The 22,528-nt window shown below is 46.5% G+C and overlaps 1 long non-coding RNA gene across 1 annotated transcript in view; it reads right to left on the bottom strand.

Annotated features, from left to right (window-relative positions):
* Positions 1 to 251: 251 nt before the first annotated feature.
* The window catches only part of LOC134956989 (uncharacterized), a 38,264-nt gene continuing 15,987 nt past the window's right edge, over positions 252 to 22,528 (bottom strand). The window contains exons 2-3 of the long non-coding RNA XR_010186362.1: positions 1,568 to 2,209; positions 252 to 441 (exon numbers count right to left, since the gene is read on the bottom strand). This is a non-coding gene — a long non-coding RNA (uncharacterized LOC134956989). The remainder of the gene's footprint in view (positions 442 to 1,567; positions 2,210 to 22,528) is intronic.

Raw genomic sequence — 22,528 nt, 5'->3', positions numbered from 1 at the left:
ATTTAAATGTTTAAATTATAAATATAGATGTTTTAAATGTGCCTGGTTTAAGGTTTTTTTGTTTTTGTTTTTTGGTGTAGAGGTGTTGTTTGTGAATGAAGGTGTTTACATGTTTATTTAGACAATAACCTCCTAACTGTATTTTTGTATTCTTTTTAAATCTTACGTTAGATGTGTGAAATGTTTAAGGTAATCAATTTCTGCTAGCCAATCTGCTGTTCCTTTATTGCATTAATAAACACAACACCCGCTTAACTTGAAATATCTTGGTTTTATTGTTTGTCAATATTTTTTTTTTTTTTAAACAGAAAAATAAAATGTTTACAAAAAAAAATCAGGCAAATTTTTGGAGCTGGTCAATACTCCTCAGTAAGCCATGCAGGTGTTGGCGCATGGTGGCCAGAATGCCCACAAAAGTTGTGGGATCTCCAACTGCAACATCTGAAATTAAGAGGCAACATAAACATTACTAACTTACTCACATTACCTATTATACAAGCAAGGCACAAAGCACACTTTAATGCAGGCAAGTCCAAACTGCGGCCCTCCAGCTGTTGTGAAACTACATATACCAGCATGCCTTGACACAGTTTTGGGGTCAGAGAATGCAAAAGCTGTGTCAGGGCATGCTGGGATATGTAGTTTTTCAACAGCATGAGGGCCACAGTTTGGACAGGCCTACTTTAATGGCAAAGTGACTACATCATGGCTGTTTTAAGGATAAATCAGTAGCAGAACAACACACAAGCCTGCTCAGCAATGTTTTTTTTTTTTTTTTAGAAAGTGTACCACACCATGGGGTACATTTACTACTATGGGAGTTCTATTTAAGATGGGACGTTAACCAATCAAATTCTACATATTATCTTTTAGAAGGGGTCAAAAAAATTACAAGTATAATCTTATTGGTTGCTATGGGCAACATCCCATCTTAAAGAGAACTACCATCTTAGTAAATGTAACACCATGTTGGCATTCATTCACATCTGGAGTGTAGCCAACTTATCTTTTTTGGGGTTGGCCCTGCATCATCACACTGCATATCAACATCTTCAGAAAGACAACATATCCTAGCATGCCCACACTCCCTGAAAGCCTGCCTTACTAAATAAGGTCAAACAGGTTTTGAAAAATCAAATAAGCATTTTGTGAGTGTAACTTTCACAACACAAATCATTGTGTCGTTAGGATGGCTAACAAAGTGAAGCATGCGAGTTGAAAGTGCAAATATTAGGAATACCCAGGCACAAGTGTAAAAGACCAACAACATACTAAACTCCACTCAGGTCTAACTGTTTCACTGACAACTTAGCACATATAAACCCTGTTGTCCTGGCAACCTTGACGACCTAATGAGTGTCGACCTAGAGTGGACAGACAAAACATTGCACACATAGACACTGTACATCTAATGATACTCACATAAATGTAAAAGCAACATCTAGACCATGAAGAAGAACACGAACATTTTTCCTTGGGCCAAGATTGCCCACAGTACAACACTGCATGTTTTGTAATTGTAAGTGTAAGTAGGTAACCAATACATTTTAAATGTTTAAAAACTTACTCTCATCTGCCACATGCGGACTCCTCGGAATCTCCGCAGGGGCTTCTTCTGCCCATTCACTGGGTGGGGAAGGCGGCTGGATGGGGGAAGGCGGCTGGATGGGGGAAGGAGGCTTGATGGGGGTAGGAGGCTGGATTGGGGAAGGAGGAGGGATTGGGGAAGGAGGAGGGATTGGGGACCTGCTTTCAGAGGTTGGGTCTGATTGAGAGGGGGAAAGGGGTGGAGAGGGTGTTTGGGCAACAGAGGGGGAGGGGGCCAGAGAGGGGGTCTGGGAAAGAGAGGGGGAGGTGGCCGGAGTGGTTGTTTGGCCGCCTTCAGAGGGGGAGGGGGACAGAGATGGGTATTGGTAAAGAGAGGGGGAGGGGGGCTGAGAAGGGGACTGGGAAGGAGAGGGGGATTGGGCGACTGAAGGGGAGGGGGGCTGAGAAGGGGACTCGGAAGAAGAGAGGGATTGGGCGACAGAAGGGGAGGGGGGCTGAGAAGGGGACTGGGAAGGAGAAGGGGATTGGGCGACAGAAGGGGAGGGGGGCTGAGAAGGGGACTGGGAAGGAGAGGGGGATTGGTCAACAGAAGGGGAGGGGGGCTCAGAAGGGGTTTGGTCGGGGCTCCCAGCAGCAGCAGCAGCTTGCCGTTGTGGTCGTCCTAGAATGACATATGTAATATTTAGGTTGTAGCATGAAAAATTTTAACAACATCATTTTTCTATTACACTGTTCTGTCCCATGTTAAAGACACAGGGGTAACATTAATAGGTTTTTCTATTTTTAAAACTGGTGATGTTGGCCATAGCAACCAATCAGATTATACGTAACATTTATTAAGCTGCTTCTAGAATCTAATAGATTGAATCTGATTGGTTGCTATAGGCAACATCACCAGTTCTAAAAACCTCCCACCTTATTAAAATTACCCCACTGAGCAAGTTATTGGGTTCAGTTGACAGCCTGTGTAGCAACTCTGTACAACAACATGCACTTTTTCAGAAGCACCTTGCTACACAGTCAGTACTGCTTGCCCTAACCACACACACTGTGTCATGTTTATTCTACAATAGTTCATTGTCAGTGTGCAAATTTTCACACTATCACTTAGTGAAAATATGCAAAGTTTATGCTAATAATCTCAGTGTTATTTAATGTAATAAACTTACTGCGCCTACGTATATCCCGGATTTGTTGGCGGAGTTCCGCCAACAGGTCCGGCGTGCGCCTGCGGAGGTCGCTCCAGCGCCTCTCAAGTTGTATAATGGTCCTCCTGCTGCGGATGCGGGTTCTCAATAAGCGGCGGACCTCCGCGTAGGCCTCGCGCTTTACCCTATTTGGGACAAAGGGCCCTGCGCGGCCTACGCGGCGGTCCATCACCGCTACCAGGACGCGCAGCTCGCGGCGCGTGAAAGCTGCTGCGCGCATCATGGCAATGGCGTTTTCCATATATGGGCTTATATTTGTAGTGTGTGGTGGCATGTGATTGGTTGGAAATGTATGGTGTCATCTGTAATAAACTTTATTGATATGTGTACATTGATGTGCAGGACAGTTTGTACAGTTCTCATGGGCGGAGATTCGCACCCGCAGAGACACACACACACACACACACACACACACACACACACACACACACACACACACACACACACACACACACACATATCATAAAGATATGGCTTCAAATCATAAACATATTAGTCTTCACATATATATATATATAAAAAAAACATTTTTTTAAAATTAAAAACCATTGTATATAACAATCTTACACAACATACATGAAAAGGAGAACATTACATAAAAAAACTGTACTGAAACAATATAAAATACTCTCAAAACTCACTCAGAAATGTGCTCACTCAGAAATGTCCACCTTGCTTCAGTAATTTTCAGCATACACCCACACACACACACAGGCTGCATGCAGGGCATTTATATAGCCAGTGCAATAATTACTGGACCAATTTGCATAATATACACCTGCGCGGATTTCCGCACCAGAAACCACACGCAGCTATAAATAGCTAAACACTCGTGCATACACACATGCCACCAGCAACATGGCTACTCGTGAGCAGACGGCAGCAGAGATGGACAAGGTGCAGAAGCAGATGGCAGCTTTAGCACATAGAAGTTTAGCACTGCGGAGGCAGATGCTTGACTTTGACAATGCTGAGTTAGAAATAGCAGGACCCAGTACTATACAAACTCCTTCTTCTGATACCCAGGAGTTAGGAGTGAATTCCCTGCCAGACATAGTTAGTGGGGAAACTGAGGGTGATTCCGGACTAGCAGCTCAAACACAAACTACACAAGCAGCTAGTGAAGAGGAAGATGGTGAGAAAGGTCAGGACGATAGCTCACAGGCTACTTCCAAAAAAAAAGAAAAGACAGCCCGCCTTCACATAGAGGGAGTTACGGATTTTGGTCACACAGGCCATGCAAAAAATACATAGAGGACCCAAAAACATGGGTGCTGCAACCAAAGACAGAATTTGGAGGGACATAGCTGATTCTGTTAATGAAGTCGGCTCAATAGTCCGCACCTCGCAGGAAGTTCGAAGACGGTAAGTGTATATTGCCAGTCCATTTTCTGTGCCAAGTATTCTTAAAAAGTTACTTAGATGTGATGTTGCCTATAGCAACCAAATGCATAACATGTGTACTATATATTAAAGCAGGTTTTCATCATTTAACACTACCTTGCCCCTATTTTTCACCACATATGTAGTTGGGCCGACTTCAAATCCTGCCTGAAGGGCAAGAGGTCTGCGGAGTGGAATGCCTCGAGGGCAACAGGGGGAGGTCCTGCTGCCACTGTGGAATACACAGATCTTGAGGAGATAGCGATGGACTGTGTGAGCTACGAGGAGGGGGTTGGGGTGTCTTATATGGACACGGACCTGCCTGAAATGCTCCATGCACATGACTTGCCAGGTAAGTTTACACACATATTTGTATTGTTACATTTTTTTGGATACAAAAGTCTCATATTGTTTTTTTCTACTCTTTTTCCACTCATTCTTCTATTTGCTTTGCACATAACACAGCACAGGGGGGTGAGCAGGTAGAGTCACAGGAGGGTTATGTGGCTGAGGCTGAGGTGGAGGGACCTAGTTTGTCTGGCACTGTGGGACCACAAATCCCACTCATCCAGATTCCAACTGGCCCCCCCACCCAACCCTCTGCTATCCCGGAAATCCAGACTGAAATAGCCAGGTATGGTGAGAGCCTGAATGCTTTTCAGGACAGGATGCTCCGGGAGGTAAGCCAGATACCTGTCCGGCTCACTGAGCACAGAACCAGTGTGGAGCAAGGTGTAGCTCAACTCTGCCAAGGTCTGGCAGAGATCAGGCAGGGCCAAGATCAAGTCGCCTCCTCCTTCCAAGAACTTGCCAATTCGATTCGGCAAGGGCTCCAGGACATCGCTGTCTCCCTTGCCCACAGTGGCAGAGAGCCAGCCACATCGGCTCCCTCCCCTCCCCCTGCCCAGGAAGAACATCTCACTGGGCAGGCCCCTCGAAGGTCACTCCGCAGACCAAGCCAAGAAGAACTACATCAGGCGGGGAAAAAAAAGAGAAAGTGATGTCTCTCCAGATGGGCAGCACCCATGTTTTATATGTTGCCTCGATGTATTTTTTTTATTTTGGCTTGTGTGGCCAGAATGTAGAACTCCCTCAAAGTGAAAGGTTTTCTTTAAATTGTAGCCTGTGAGTTATTTGTGCCTACACCTGAGCCATCATCCTCTTCCTAGCGTGCTGTGTATGTTTGTGTTTGTGTGTTTGTTCCGGAATCTACCTCAGTTCCCCTAAAAGTTTAGTCTGGCTGGGGGTTCACTTACTTAATTGAAAACATCATATTTTGTCAGAAGATGGGGTTACCATAGTACTGGGTTCTGCTATGTGAATTTGGCCAATGCCATCTGCTTGCTGCTATGTCCATCTCTGTATGTGATGCTCATTTGTAGCCATGTTGTGTTGGTGATTTTGTTCTTTTTTTGAAGTAAAAAAAAATTACTTTACAATTGTTTGTGTGTTTTATTAAAGGTTATGCACTCAGGAAAACTGTGCCCTGTAAACTTGAATATGGCATATTGACATTCGTGGAACAAGGGAACAATCAGAATATTAAGACAAACATTGCATAGTGTAATTTTAAATCTGTATGCCTTGCACAACACTTAATTGGCCATATACACCCCCCCCCCCCCCCCCCCAAAAAAAAAACAAAAAAAAAAACTTGGGTTACTAGGGGCAACATGCCATAGTATTAGATATGGACACATATTCCCAAAAAAAACCCAACACAAACATATTAAGTCACATTAAATGTAGGCTGCATTATGGTGCTCATGTTATTTGGTATGTACAAAGGAATATGTCTATGTCGAGAAGATTTAGCTGATGTAGTTTATAAGTTTGTTTAGTCACATTTGAGATTATTAAACAAATAATTAAAACATGCATTTAACATCAGTTAATTTTTATTTGTCCAAAAAATACAGTGCATTATTTGTGAGTGTGTCATATTTATTTGTGGTAACAATACAAATATTAAGTGGCCATATAATTGCTGTTTGTATTATTTTGTAAGAGCAGTGTTTGGCGAGTAAATGCTCAACAGGTGAATTCAGTTGCTAATTAATTGCTAATTAGAGCAGACACACACTAGTAACAGTACTTCGCAAGTGCTGAGTAGCTGCAGACTTACTCTTCGGCTGCGTCAAGATAGCGAACATTTGATATGTACTTTTAACATAGGATACGCATTTTTGCCAAAAGCACGCCTACTGCTGGATGCATACTCCCAAACTAGCCGCCCACTTTCACGCCCATTTCGTAGGATTGCGAAGCCGTACCTCTGCCACGCCTCCGTCACTCCCTGTTTTCGTCTGTGTATTACGAGCAGATTTTCTTATAGGAATTCTGCACAAGTGTCGTATTGCTAGCTTTGCGCATGCGTATTTCCGCTTTTGCACTTGCGCAGTTTGAGATTTTTTGCCGTTTACGATGCGATGATCTGCTGCGAACAACTCGGAATGAGGGCCTTTGTTAGCAGTTGGGCAAAACCATGTGCACTGCAGGGGAGGCAGATATAACATGTGCAGAGAGAGTTAGATTTGGGTGGGGTGTGTTCAATCTGCAATCTAATTTGCAGTGTTAAAATAAAGCAGCCAGTATTTACCCTGCACAGAAACAAAATAACCCACCCAAATCTAACGCTTTCTGCACATGTTATATCTGCCTCCCCTGCAGTGCACATGGTTTTGCCCAATTGCTAAAAAAAATCCTGCTGCGATCAACTTGGAATTACCCCCCATGTGCACTGCAGGGGAGGCAGATTTAACATGTGCAGAGAAAGTTAGATTTGGGTGTGATGTGTTCAATCTGCAATCTAATTTGCAGTTTTAAAATAAAGCAGCCAGTATTTACCCTGCACAGAAACAAAATAACCCACCCAAATCTAACTCTCTCTGAACATGTTATATCTGCCTCCCCTGCAGTGCACATGGTTTTGCCCAACTGCTAACAAAATTCCTGCTGCGATCAACTTGGAATTACCCCCACTATCTCCTATCAATACAAACTAAAAAACAGTGGAATGGCCGTGACTGAGATAGAGGCACAAATTAATGAAATTATGGTTGAAAGCACAGAACCTCTGTATGTGTAACCACTGAAGAAAGGACATGAGAGAAAGGGGGTGATTTAGATCTGATCGCTGCTGTTTTCACACAGCGGGCGATCAGGTCCTAACTGCGCATGCGTATGTACCACAATGCGCACGTGCGTCGGACAACATCAAAGGGCAACGCCGGTCAGTGACGGGACGGTGAGAAAAATCCGATCGAATGGGCATTCGCAAGGTGATTGACGGGAGGAGGCCGTTTGTGGGTGGCAACTGAGCGTTTATTGGGAGTGTCCAGAAAAACGCAGGCGTTCCCAAGTGTTTTCAGGGAGGGTGTCTGACATCAGCTCCGGCCTCGATCAGCCTATTCTCATCGCACTGTAGGAGTAAGTCCTGGGCTACACGCACACTGCACACACTGGATTTTTGCAGCTCGCCAAACACATGTGATTGCACACTTACACTGCGAATTTACACTCCCCCTGGGGGCAACGACTATCTGAATACAGGACAGCAAAGTTGGCAGCCCAGCAATCAGATCTGAATCACCTCCAAAGTGCAGAAGCTCTCTATGTGGAACCACTGAATAAAGGACATGGGGGGTCATTCTGAGTTGATCGTAGCTGTACTAAATTTAGCACAGCTACGAGCAGGAACACAGACGTGCGGTGGGACACCCAGCACAGGGCTAGCCCGCCCCGCATGTCAGGCCCTGCCCCGTCGCTGAAGTACAAAAGCATTGCACAGCGCTGAGCGAACCGGTCAGCACAAATCTATTCCCCCACTCAGCACAGCGTGATGTGCTGAGGGAGGGGGGGGGGGGACACACGGGGGGCCGCTCATTTCAACCAGTGGTGAAATGAGCGACCTGCACCGGGGATAGCGACGTGCGGGACCTCGCATCACTGTAGCCGGCACCCCTACACACTGATCTTAATTTCTTTTTTTTGTATAATCTGTTTTTATTGTAATAATATAGACTTACAACAAATTGCAAACATATCTGGGTATCAATCAAAGGCAAAATGGTATGACAACATGAGCGTATATAGATCGATAATCGCATATTCTGGATAGTTGTAGTCCACATCAACATTTTGGTTTAAGGGAAACTAATAATGGATAGATATGTAACAAGAAGAAGAAAAAGGGAAAGAAAACATCAGAAGATTGGGGTGACTAAACCGAGTATGATAAGCAAGGAGAGTAAGACATGTGCAGTGATTCAGGCATTAGGCTTTTTCATCTAAGATCCCATTACCAATTGAGTCAAAAGCCAGTTCCCGTCCTTTACTCTATTTTGTAGAGGAAATGTAAGTCGTATATGGTTCGGATGTCTTGTAATCTATCCAAGGCCACCATATAGCAGTAAATTCGGAACGCCTGTCCCCTGCGCTCATTAATACATCTTCCATGTTCATATAATAATCTAATCTGGAAAACCAGGTATTCCTTGTGGGGGGGTTGACAGATTTCCACATTGTGGGGATCACTGCTCGTGCGGCGTTGCCCAGGTGTCGTATTAATGATGACTTGTAGGTAGAGATTGGGGTAGTGGAATGATTTAGTAGCCAAAAGGCTGGGTCAGACGGGACGGAGGTATGTAAAATGGCTTTGGAGGTTGAGATTACATCATCCCAGTAATTTTTAATAAGGGGACAGGTCCACCAGATGTGTAGTAGAGAGCCTAGGTCTCTATGACATCTCCAGCAGGTAGGTGAGATGGATGGGGAAATGACGTGTAAGAGAGTGGGGTGTCTGTACCACCTCATTAGGATCTTATATTGTGTTTCTCTGACTTGGATACATATGGAGCTCTTATGTGTTTTAAGAAAGATAGAGTCCCATTCCTTATCCGAGAGTGAGATGTTTAGATCTCTCTCCCACTTTTGAATAAAATGGGGAGGCATCAGGGAGTTAGATGCACATAGAAGCTTGTACAGGGTGGAGATAGTGTGTATTGGATTCATAGGGGCCACACACATTTTTTCAAACGCGGTCAGCTCCCTTGATGCTTCACGGTATGCATTATTTGTATGTAGGAAGTGACGGATCTGTAGGAATTTCCAGAAATCTCTTTGTGGAATCTCCCATTTCTCTCGTATCTCCGAGAACTGTTTAACTCCGGATGGGTGGACCAACTGCCCCACTCTAAAGAGTCCCTCCAATGCCCAGTTTTGATAATATCCTAGTGAGAGGCCAGGTGGGAAGGTCTGATTACTCAGAAAAGAGGTTAGGGGGCCAAAAACAGAAGAGATGCACGATCTTCTTCGTGTCCCCTTCCAAAAAGAAAGTGTAGGAGAAATGGTCGGGTGAGGTCGTATTAATTTGGGCAAGGTCGGGAGCCATGGGAAGATTTCTGGGAACAGCTGCAGGTATGAACCTTCCAAGACCACCCATTGTTTAATCTCCCGGCTCCTGGTCCAGTCCAAGACTCTGCTCAGGAGGATTGCTTGGTAGTAGATTTCAATATCTGGTAATAGAAAGCCCCCTTTCTGGGGAGGTCGAGTCAGGATTGACCTTTTGATTCTGGGTCTCTTACGACGCCATATAAATTGCTGGATCAAAGATCTCACGGTCCGGAACCAGGAGTCAGGGATCTGAATCGGTAAGGTCTGAAGGAGATAAAGCAGTTTGGGTAGTGTATTCATCTTTACAACATTGATTCTACCAAGCCAAGAAAGATTATGATATTGCCATCTGCAATAGTCGTTTCTAATGGCTTGGAGAATGGGGTGGAAATTCAAGGACAGTAGACGTGAGGAGTCGCTGGATAGTTGAACTCCCAGGTATGTAATGTGGGAGTCCCTCCACTGGAAAGGGAACATAGCTTTCAAGCCAATTAGCACCGACTGGGGGGTTGAGATATGAAGGGCATAGGATTTGGATGTGTTGATTTTAAAACCTGATAGTGAACTGAAAATGTCTAATTCGCTCATCAGGTTGGGGAGCGAGTGTGCGGGGTCTGTGACCGTCGTCAGCAGATCATCTGCAAATAGAGCAAGTTTATAATCTATATCCCCTACTTGTAGTCCCTTAATCTTGTCATTAGCTCTAATTGCTCTGGCTAGGGCTTCAATACAGAGGACAAAGATCAGGGGGGATAAGGGGCAGCCCTGTCTCGTTCCATTACCAATTAGAAAGTTATCAGAGAGAGTCCCATTAACCCGTACCTTAGCTGATGGTTGTGTATACAAAGATAATATTCTATGGAGAGCTCGTGGGCCCAACCCAATATGCTCCAGCACCGCTCTCATGAAATCCCAATTTACCCTGTCAAAGGCCTTTTCGGCATCTGTGGACAGTAATACAGTAGATATCTTACTGCTGGAGGCCAAATGGATTAGACTGAGGAGTTTAGTCGTGTTATCCTTCGCTTCCCGACCGGGTACGAAACCCACTTGGTCGTTGTGGATGAGCGACGGGAGAAATTCATTCAGTCTAAGAGCCATTAGCTTCGCGAAGAATTTGAGGTCTAAATTAAGCAAGGAGATTGGCCTGTAGCTGGAGCATACTGAGGGGTCCTTTCCTTGTTTAGGGATCACTGTAATATGGGCCTCAAGTGATTGTCTAGAGAAGTGGGTCTCGGCGGATATGGAGTTAAAGGCCCGCAGTAATTTGGGAGCCAGCATTTCTTTAAACATCTTATAGTAGGTGGCTGTGAAGCCATCTGGGCCCGGGCTTTTACGTAGGGGAGCGATAGAGATAACATGGTCCATCTCGGCCAAAGTAAAAGGTGCTTCTAAAGATTTCTGGGCAGACTTTGATAGTTGAGGAAATGCCACATCGGCTAGATATTTCCTGGCTCTTAACATATTGGAGAGAGGATCATGGGTCTGGGAAGGGTTACCCAGGTTATATAGAGTATTATAATAGCTTTTAAAGCATGCTGCAATCTCTGGGGATTTAAAGTATGTGGAGCCCGTGTTGTTTTTCATTGATGGGATGAAGGAGGCCAATCTCTGGGTTCTAAGTGCCTGGGCTAAGAGTCTGCCTGGTTTATTTCCCCACTTATAATATTTACTATTACATCTACGCAGGGAGGCTTGGGTTTTGTTATTGAGGGTTATTCGGAGTTGTGTTCGGGCCGCAGACAGCTCCATCAAATCCGATGGGGTCAGGGAGGATTTGTGGCGGGTTTCTAAGGTGTGAATTTTGTGTAGTAATGTAGTGATCAAGGCCTGACTGTTTTTCTTCACAAACGAACCTAGTTGGATCAGTTTACCTCGTATAACACATTTGTGTGCTTCCCAAATCGTAATTTCGGATACTTCTCCTGTGTCATTAATATCAAAGTAGTCGGACAATGTCCTATCCAATTCTGATTTACAATATGCATCATATAGGAGCGATTCATTAAGGCGCCAGGTCCAAGGGCCGAGGGCACGAGATGGAGCCGATAGGGACAAGGATACTGGGGCATGGTCCGACCACGTGATGGAGCCAATAGAGGCATCTACGATTAGGGGGAGGTGTCTATGGCTTAAGAACATGTAGTCAAGGCGTGAATAAACCTGATGTGGGTGTGAGAAAAAAGAGAAATCTCTATCAGTGGGATGTGTGACCCGCCAGGTGTCAGCAAGTTGAAGTTCGTGGAAAATCTTCCTGACCTGTCGATGCTTGTGTTCGGAATATCTAGGGGCTGGGGGAGAGGTGTCGATGGAGGGGTCCATGGACCAGTTGAGGTCGCCACCTAAAACCACTATACCCATCGCTAGGGCTTCAAGCCGGGGAAGAAAAGATCGAAAAAAGGGGATTTGTCCTTGATTTGGAGCGTAAAGGGATATGAGGGTGTATGTCTGGGAAAATATATTACATTGGACTACCAGTAACCTCCCAGGGATAAGTTTATGGACCGAGACATTAGATACCTGGAGGGCCTTGGAGAAAATTATAGCAACCCCCTTAGATTTACCTTCAGGGTTGTTAGAGTAGAAAGCCAGGGGATATTTTGGATTCACCAATGAGGGGCCTCGAGCAGAGATCTTAAAATGTGTCTCCTGGATTAGAGCCACATCCACTTTGTCGGATCGTAGTGTCCGAAGTAAATGGGATCTTTTCTCGGGGGTGTTAAGACCCTTTGCATTAATCGAGGTGAGTTTGATTACCCCTGAAAAAGACATCACGTTGTATCATAGCACAGTGAGGCGTAGCACTCGGACAGTTCACCCAAAGAAATAGAAAAACTATAAGAAGAAAAAGAGTGATGAAAAGAGCAAGTTACAAATAATAGAAACATCGTAAACATAATAACATCCGCAATGGAGAAGCAGGTAGGTTTGTTAACCAGCATCCCCATGTGGCACAATGGCCGTGTGCGGGATCGGGGTAAGGGAGTCACCCTTACAGGCACTTATTTTTAGCTTAAATGTTGTAATAGTGCAATTTTAACTTAGTAAAACTTATAATGACTAACAGTGTAAATCGGTAGAAACAAGTAACTATCTTCTGCCAATGTCCCATTGCTGAATTCCGGGACCGAAAATGAAACCGGGGGGGGCGAGAAGGAAAGGGGGACATAGTAAAACGAGGATAAGTTGGCCCTAGGCCGCGTGTAACGTGTCTCACCCGGTATCTCACAGTCAGGGTATTCAGTCCACCTAGAGAAAACAGCAAGGATCACTCAGCAAGGTGTTGGAAATCGGATTCTTCAGGTGGGGGGATGATCCTGGTGTGCAGAAAGTGGTTTTGAGGGTTTCTTTTGAGGACTGGTGACCACTTGCCATGACTCTCCCCCTCTCGAAGGCTGTGGTGGTTGTAGATCCGGGAAGGTAAAGTCCCAATCTGGGACCTTTAAGGGTGGGAGACCGAGTCCTGAGCAGAAAGTGGGAAGGTCGGATGTAGTGTGGAGTGAATATATCTTGCCTGAGGAGGATACCTGTAAGCTGAAAGGGAAACCCCATCTGTATTTCAGCTGTCGCTTGCGGAGTTCCTCCGTCAGGGGGCGAAGAATCTTCCTTTGTTGCAGAGTGTGCCAGGAGAGATCTTGAAAGACGGAGATAGGGTCACCGTTGTGTTTCAAGTCGTCAATATGTCGCGCTTTATTCATGATTTCTTCCTTTTGGGAATAGTAATGCAGGCGACATATGATGTCTCGGGGTCGATCTGAGGGAAGCCCCCTTGGTTTTAGAGCGCGATGGGCTCTGTCAAATGTTATGGTGGCAGCTGGATCTTTGCCCAGAATCGTGTTAAAGATTGTCGTCAAAGCATCCACTATGCCCGTCTGGGGAACTTCCTCTGGGATGCCTCTCACCCGAATGTTATTCCTCCTCCCTCTGTTATCCAAATCCAATACACGGGATCGTAGCGATCTGATCTCATCTGATTGGGATTTGATAGCGTCTGTTAAGGACCCCAGGTAGTTAACAGTGGAGGCTCTGTGATCCTCCAGGGAGTCTACTCTATCAGAAAGCTGGGAGATATCTTGTTTGATTGATGCCAGCTCTTTTCGTATGGTATCTTGGATATCCTTCTTAGTAGGGAGTGTTTTCATATATTGCAGGATATCTTGAAGAGCGGTGTCGCTGTGTGTGTGTGAGGTGGGTTGTTCCATCATTGACGGGGAAGCAGAGGAAGCAGAATGACAGGATGAGGGGCTGGAGGGAGAAAGGTTTTCAGATAGCCTTGCAGGTGTAGATTGTAGAAACGATCTCATTCCCGGTTGGGTCGCGGTCTCTTTAGGTTGTGCGGTGTTGCCTTTCTTTTTCCCGGATCTCACCATGCTTATAAATGATTGGATGTATACTTGATTGCAGAAGATGTCATGAGTATAGATTTAGAATTGCTTGTTGCGCTATGAAGTGCCTATAGTATGATGACTCCCAATGGAATGGCACTAGCACGTCATTAGTTGGTGATCGTTGTTACGGTAGCAGGCACATGGTGGGCCTCACATCCCTTTTCTTCGGTAATGTAGAGGTAGACATAAGGCATCTGCACTGTCGACTCCCAGGGAGCGACCCACTTCCCCTAAAGACTCTATCAGTGAAGTGTAAAAGGGATTTAAATGACTTATGTATAACTCTGTATATGAATCGGCCACTAGAGGGTGCTCCAGCTCAAGATATGGATCTCAGAAGGCACTGTCTCTGGGAATTAGGCCCTGAGCCCACTGATCTTCAATAAGTACAATATCATTTATACTGATTGCTGATATTTATCAGGTATTAGGTCTGCCACAGGTGGAGAGGGATCCTACGGCTGCGGAAGGTGATTGAAGGCGAATATTTTGGGGGACCCGCCGTGTCTTCGTTCCGGTCCCGGAACTCGCGGCCGGGCTTCCTCCAAACTTCAGTCCCCTGCCTATGGATGCGGGGAGTGGAGGCCTCGGGTGACGAGCTCTAGTTGGGCGCCTCTTTGGCGTGAATATAGCGGGCGGGGGAGGCACAATGAATGCCGCTGAGCCGCCGGGGGACTAGGGACTGGCAGGCCAGTAAAGAACCTACCAGCCGTCGTCTCCGTCTGGCCTGCGGGTATCCTGGACCTCCGTCACCGCCGTCGCACCTCTATTGCGAGGATCAGAGGGGCCTGCGTCCTCACGTCCCGCGGTCTCCCTCTACTCTTGCCTCTGTCTTTCGCTGTGGGCAAATGCAGGCTTCGTCTCTGGGTCCCCAAGCAGGAGTGTGTCACTCGGCCGAGTGTCGACACTGCTCCAGGGGGGAGTCCCCACTTTTGTCCCCGGCCTCCTATGGAGGGATAGGCCGTACCTGTATGCGGCAGTAGGGCGTGAGTGGGCGCTGAGGGAAGCAGCTGGCGTATAGATGATGTCAGCCCCACCAGGGCCTCCGCCTCGTGTAGCAGGGAGAGGTCTCCCGGGGCGACGCAGCCCAAGGCCGAGGGGAGAGCTCCAGCGCCTGTAGAATGTAGGGGGGAGCGGGTGCTGTCAGCCGCTAACTGGGTCGCCGGGCGGTCCGCGTAGCAGAGCGCACAGTGCTGCGCTGCAGGGCCGTGGATAGACCAGCGGGGTCACGTGGGTTGCGGCCGTCAAGGACCGTCGCTTCAGTCACAGCCCGAGCTCCGTGCGTGGAGCGGACTTACCCTCTGATGCCGGACCCGTCCTTTGTTCCTCAGCCGAGGCTTGGTGAGTCCAGGTGGTGTGGTGGGAACCGCCGGGCGCCCTCACGCAGCGGCGGTCTACTAACGGGTGAAGCGATCCGGGCTCTCCTTCAACTTTAGGCCCCGGCTTCTATCCGGGGAGAAGGCCGCAATCCGCAGAAGCGCTTAAAAGCACTTCCCGACTCCGCGGGACTCCCCAGATTGTGGCAGCCGGGTAAAGGGGTTTGCTGGGTTGCCTCTCGGCCGTGTATGGGCTAGGTAGGGGATTTTTAAAGGCTCTGTTTGTGTGTTTCCCAGAGGAGCTGAAGTAAAACACAGCCACCTTCTTTGCCAGCCAAACCACGCCCCCTGATCTTAATTTCTAAGCAATCTAGTCAGATTATTAATTTCTAAGCAATCTAGTCAGATTACTTAGAATTTAAGTAAACATCTCTCCGTGTGTACCCCCCCTTTAGCTACATTTTGCTTTTCTAAGATGGGAGGATGTCAGAGCTACCATTCATGATATGCACAGATAGGAGGAGATCACAGTAGTCTAATCGGGAAATTACCAATGAGTGGAATATTTTTGAGATGGAAACAGCAGGACTGCGAGGGGTACAGAAGGTGTGGTTTGAAAGAAATGGAGAAATCAAGAATAACTCCAAGAAAACATACTCGGGCTAGAGGAGATAGTTGTTCCATGAATAGATCATTAAATTGTGGGAAGTGAGGTTATGTGGGAGGAAAGATAAACAGCTTAATTTTAGACAGGCTGAGTTTAAGATGGGACATCCAAGAAGAGATAGCAGAGAGGAAAGGTACAGTAGATTTGAGTATGATCACTGCACTGCACCTTGAAAAATAAACCCCTGCGCGGTGTTGAAACGTTGGTGTTCAACTGTGTCCTTGCTCACTTGAATACACTTTTGTTTTGTTTTTTAAATCTGTCTAGTGCCACCTAGATCCTGCTATAAGTTGGAGGACTAGGGAAGCCCTAGGGAAGCCCTGGACATATGTGTGTGTAGTTCGGTGGTTTAGCAGAGTACTGTACACATCAGAGCAGTGGCTTAACCAGGTAGCGTGGTTATTGGCCAAGTGAAAGTAAATCCATACTCACTGTCACACTGCTTGCTGAATGAAGTGGAGCTTGTAGCGGAGCAGGGTGAAGACAGCTCACCAGCTGTTGACTGACCCCTGGTATCAGATAGTGGTGCATTGTTCTATAACAGCGGTATTGCAAGGTCTCTGGAGCTAAGGGGAGGATAGCCATCTTCCACTAGGTCACTCATATACAGTGAACAAGATGGGGCAATGCATGTGCAGATATAGTACCGGCAGGCATCTTGGTACAGGAAAGAAGTATCGTCCCTTTTGGAGCTATGTTGGAGTCTACGCAGGAGAGCACTCCACTTCTAACAAGATTTTTGAGATACATGTCCAAACGCAAAGATAAATTGTATTAAAGCTGTCCAATTTTGAGGGGCTACATAGAAAAGCAGCAAGTGTTTACAGTTTACACAGCATACAAAAAATAAATAAATGTATTTGCAGCCCTTACATTGCAACATGGGTTGTCCAGGTGCAAAGTAACTTACTCTTCTTTTGCTTTGATCTCTGCTCAGACCCTTTATACTTACTGTATGTATTATACTTAGTATTTATGAGGGGCCTTGGTGTTATTTTCCTTAAACCTAAGGGCCCTACACACTGGCAGATAAAATGCACGATATGAACGTTCTCGTTCATTAATGAATGAGAACTCATTCATATCATGCAGTGTATAGGCCTCAACGATTAACGATGCGTGGCTCTGCGCTCGTTAATCGTTGGTGCCCCGTCGCTTATGTATGCATGCCAATATGTACGAAATTGTCCATATAAGCATGCAGTGTTATGGAACTTCACTCCCCCCGCCACCTCCCCCTGCCGCCGGGTCACTCGTATCCGCCGTCTGGCAGCTCGGCGGCGGATCTACCAGTGTGTAGGGCCCATTAGACTGGCTGGTGTTCAAACTATCGGGCAAACATTGCTAATTTTATTTCAAATTTTAATGCAAAACTGTAATTTTGTACTTTTTAAAAAAAAATGTATGTTATTTATAAAATCAGGCACACTGATACAATTACTATCCCAAGTCCACTATAACTGGACATATGGAACCATGATGAATGATACAGTACATGATAAATGTGCTGTCTTGGAATTAGTGATGTGCACCGGACATTTTTCGGGTTTTGTGTTTTGGTTTTGGATTCGGTTCCGCGGCCGTGTTTTGGATTCGGACTCGTTTTGGCAAAACCTCCCTGAAAATTTTTTGTCGGATTCGGGTGTGTTTTGGATTCGGGTGTTTTTTACAAAAACCCCTCAAAAACAGCTTAAATCATAGAATTTGCAGGGTCATTTTGATCCCATAGTATTATTAACCTCAATAACCATAATTTCCACTCATTTTCAGTCTATTCTCAACACCTCACACCTCACAATATTATTTTTAGTCCTAAAATTTGCACCGAGGTCGCTGGATGACTAAGCTAAGCGACCCAAGTGGCCGACACAAACACCTGGCCCATCTAGGAGTGGCACTGCAGTGTGAGACAGGATGGCACTTCAAAAAAATAGTCCCCAAACAGCACATGAATCAAAGAAAAAAAGAGGTGCACCAAGGTCGCTGGATGGCTAAGCTAAGCGACACAAGTGGCCGACACAAACATCTGGCCCATCTAGGAGTGGCACTGCAGTGTCAGGCAGGATGGCACTTCAAAAAAATAGTCCCCAAACAGCACATGATGCAAAGAAAAATGAAAGAAAAAAGAGGTGCAAGATGGAATTGTCCTTGGGCCCTCCCACCCACCCTTATGTTGTATAAACAGGACATGCACACTTTAACAAACCCATCATTTCAGCGACAGGGTCTGCCACACAACTGTCACTGAAATGACTGGTTGGTTTGGGCCCCCACCAAAAAAGAAGCAATCAATCTCTCCTTGCACAAACTGGCTCTACAGAGGCAAGATGTCCACCTCATCATCATCCTCCGATTCCTCACCCCTTTCACTGTGTACATCCCCCTCCTCACAGATTATTAATTCGTCCCCACTGGAATCCACCATCTCAGGTCCCTGTGTACTTTCTGGAGGCAATTGCTGGTGAATGTCTCCATGGAGGAATTGATTATAATTCATTTTGATGAACATCATCTTCTCCACATTTTCTGGAAGTAACCTCGTACGCCAATTGCTGACAAGGTGAGCGGCTGCACTAAACACTTTTTCGGAGTACACACTGGAGGGTGGGCAACTTAGGTAAAATAAAGCCAGTTTCTTCAAGGGCCTCCAAATTGCCTCTTTTTCCTGCCAGTATACGTACGGACTGTCTGACGTGCCTACTTGGATGCGGTCACTCATATAATCCTCCACCATTCTTTCAATGGTGAGAGAATCATATGCAGTGACAGTAGACGACATGTCAGTAATCGTTGGCAGGTCCTTCAGTCCGGACCAGATGTCAGCACTCGCTCCAGACTGCCCTGCATCACCGCCAGTGGGTGGGCTCGGAATTCTTAGCCTTTTCCTCGCTCCCCCAGTTGTGGGAGAATGTGAAGGAGGAGCTGTTGACGGGTCACGTTCCGCTTGACTTGACAATTTTCTCACCAGCAGGTCTTTGAACCTCTGCAGACTTGTGTCTGCCGGAAAGAGAGATCCAACGTAGGTTTTAAATCTAGGATCAAGCACGGTGGCCAAAATGTAGTGCTCTGATTTCAACAGATTGACCACCCGTGAATCCTGGTTAAGCAAATTAAGGGCTCCATCTACAAGTCCCACATGCCTAGCGGAATCGCTCTGTTTTAGCTCCTCCTTCAATGTCTCCAGCTTCTTCTGCAAAAGCCTGATGAGGGGAATGACCTGACTCAGGCTGGCAGTGTCTGAACTGACTTCACGTGTGGCAAGTTCAAAGGGTTGCAGAACCTTGCACAACGTTGAAATAATTCTCCACTGCGCTTGAGTCAGGTGCATTCCCCCTCCTTTGCCTATATCGTAGGCAGATGTATAGGCTTGAATGGCCTTTTGCTGCTCCTCCATCCTCTGAAGCATATAGAGGGTTGAATTCCACCTCGTTACCACCTCTTGCTTCAGATGATGGCAGGGCAGGTTCAGGACTGTTTGCTGGTGCTCCAGTCTTCGGCACGCGGTGGCTGAATGCCGAAAGTGGCCCACAATTCTTCGGGCCACCGACAGCATCTCTTGCATGCCCCTGTCGTTTTTTAATTAATTCTGCACCACCAAATTTAATGTATGTGCAAAACATGGGACGTGCTGGAATTTGCCCAGATGTAATGCACGCACAATATTGCTGGCGTTGTCCGATATCACAAATCCCCAGGAGAGTCCAATTGGGGTAAGCCATTCTGTGATAATGTTCCTCAGTTTCCGTAACAGGTTGTCAGCTGTGTGCCTCTTCTGGAAAGCGGTGATACAAAGCGTAGCCTGCCTAGGAACAAGTTGGCGTTTGCGAGATGCTGCTACTGGTGCCGCCGCTGCTGTTCTTGCTGCGGGAGGCAATACATCTACCCAGTGGGCTGTCACAGTCATATAGTCCTGAATCTGCCGTGCTCCACTTGTCCACATGTCCGTGGTTAAGTGGACACTGGGTACAACTGCATTTTTTAGGACACTGGTGACTCTTTTTCTGAGGTCTGTGTACATTTTCGTTATCGCCTGCCTAGAGAAATGGAACCTAGACATAGGCGTGCGCAGCACATTTTATTAGGGGGTGCACCATCGGAGGGGTGTGTCTAGCACCATCTATTGACAGTCAACACAATATAAAAAATCCATTCTTGTAAAGCAGATACATTGTCAGATGTTGTGGTGTGCACCAAACAAACACCCCTGATGGCACTCACTGCTCCTCCTCAGCCTGGTCTGGCTCCCCCCTCTTTCCCCTGTAAACTGAAGCAGCTTACTTACAAGTCAGTCACTCACTCACTGACACTGACAGTCGCAGACTAGTACTGCTGCTGCTGCTGGAAAAATGAGTGACATGTCAATGCTGCTGCCAGTATTGAATTTGTCTTCCTAAGAGGAATGCTGGCGTCCTCATCAGTGGCTGGCGTTGGCATAGCATAGAAGGAGAGAGGTGGTGGGTGTGACGGGTGGGCGTGCGAGCAGCATGATGTAATCACATCACGCTGTTTTTGTACATGGAGGTGGAGCCGGGAGTTTGAAAGCCGGTGGCAGTGGCACCCTTGATTAACCCAGGCGTCCGGTCAGTAATGCAGTCCTGACAGGGTGCAACGCAGAGGGGAAAGTAATCAGCCTGCACGGCGATCGCTGTATCGGGCATGTGAGATTGGGGTGCCAGACATTAGGGGGTGCCTGTGCGCACCAGGCACCCCCCCCCTGCACACACCTATGAACCTAGATGGTATTTGGTACCGGGGACACAGTACCTCAATCAAGTCTGTAGTTGCCTGTGAATTAACGGTGGATAACGGAAACACGTTTCTCACCGCCCAGGCTGCCAAGGCCTGAGTTATCCACTTTGCAGCAGGATGACTGCTGTGATATTTCATCTTCCTCGCAAAGGACTGTTGGACAGTCAATTGCTTACTGGAAGTAGTACAAGTGGTCTTCCGACTTCCCCTCTGGGATGACGATCGACTCCCAGCAGCAACAACAGCAGCGCCATCAGCAGGAGGCGTTACACTCAAGGATGCATCGGAGGAATCCCAGGCAGGAGAGGACTCGTCAGACTTGACAGTGACATGGCCTGCAGGACTATTGCCTTTCCTGTGTAAGGAGTAAATTGACACTGAGGGAGTTGGTGGTGTGGTTTGCAGGAGCTTGGTTACAAGAGGAAGGGATTTAGTGGTCAGTGGACTGCTTCCACTGTCATCCAAAGTTTTTGAACTTGTCACTGACTTATGATGAATGCGCTGCAGGTGACGTATAAGGGTGGATGTTCCTAGGTGGTTAACGTCCTTACCCCTACTTATTACAGCTTGACAAAGGCAACACACGGTTTGACACCTGTTGTCCGCATTTGTGTTAAAATAATTCCACACCGAAGAGGTGATTTTTTTTTGTAATTTGACCAGGCATGTCAATGGCCATATTAGTCCCACGGACAACAGGTGTCTCCCCGGGTGCCTGACTTAAACAAACCACCTCACCATCAGAATCCTCCTTGTCAATTTCCTCCTCAGCCCCAGCAACACCCATATCCTCATCCTGGTGTACTTCAACAGTGACATCTTCAATTTGACTATCAGGAACTGGACTGCGGGTGCTCCTTCCAGCACTTGCAGGGGGCGTGCAAATGGTGGAAGGCGCCACCTCTTCCCGTCCAGTGTTGGGAAGGTCAGGTATCACACCCGACACAATTGGACTCTCCTTGGGGATTTGTGATTTAGAAGAACGCACAGTTCTTTGCTGTGCTTTTGCCAGCTTAAGTCTTTTCATTTTTCTAGCGAGAGGATGAGTGCTTCCATCCTCATGTGAAGCTGAACCACTAGCCATGAACATAGGCCAGGGCCTCAGCCGTTCCTTGCCACTCCGTGTCGTAAATGGCATATTGGCAAGTTTACGCTTCTCCTCAGACGCTTTTAATTTTGATTTTTGGGTCATTTTAGTGAACTTTTGTGTTTTGGATTTTACATGCCCTCTACTATGACATTGGGCATCCGCCTTGGCAGACGACGTTGATGGCATTTCATCGTCTCGGCCATGACTAGTGGCAGCAGCTTCAGCACGAGGTGGAAGTGGATCTTGATCTTTCCCTATTTTACCTTCCACATTTTTGTTCTCCATTTTTTAATGTGTGGAATTATATGCCAGTATCAATAGCAATGGCCTACAACTATATATACTGCGCACAACTGAAATGCACCACAGGTATGGATGGATAGTAGACTTGACGACACAGAGGTAGGTAGAGCAGTGGCCTACTGTACCGTACTGCTATATATTATATACTGGTGGTCAGCAAACTGTGCAAAACTGAAATGCACCACAGGTATGGATGGATAGTATACTTGACGACACAGAGGTAGGTAGAGCAGTGGCCTACTGTACCGTACTGCTATATATTATATACTGGTGGTCAGCAAACTGTGCAAAACTGAAATGCACCACAGGTATGGATGGATAGTATACTCGACGACACAGAGGTAGGTAGAGCAGTGGCCTTCTGTACCGTACTCCTATATATTATATACTGGTGGTCAGCAAAATTATGCACTGTACTCCTACTATATACTACAATGCAGCACAGATATGGTGGTCAGCAAACTGTGCAAAACTGAAATGCA

This window comes from Pseudophryne corroboree, chromosome 9, assembly GCF_028390025.1.
Source record: "Pseudophryne corroboree isolate aPseCor3 chromosome 9, aPseCor3.hap2, whole genome shotgun sequence".
Classification (NCBI taxonomy): domain Eukaryota; kingdom Metazoa; phylum Chordata; class Amphibia; order Anura; family Myobatrachidae; genus Pseudophryne; species Pseudophryne corroboree.
This window is presented reverse-complemented; position numbering and strand designations above follow the sequence as displayed.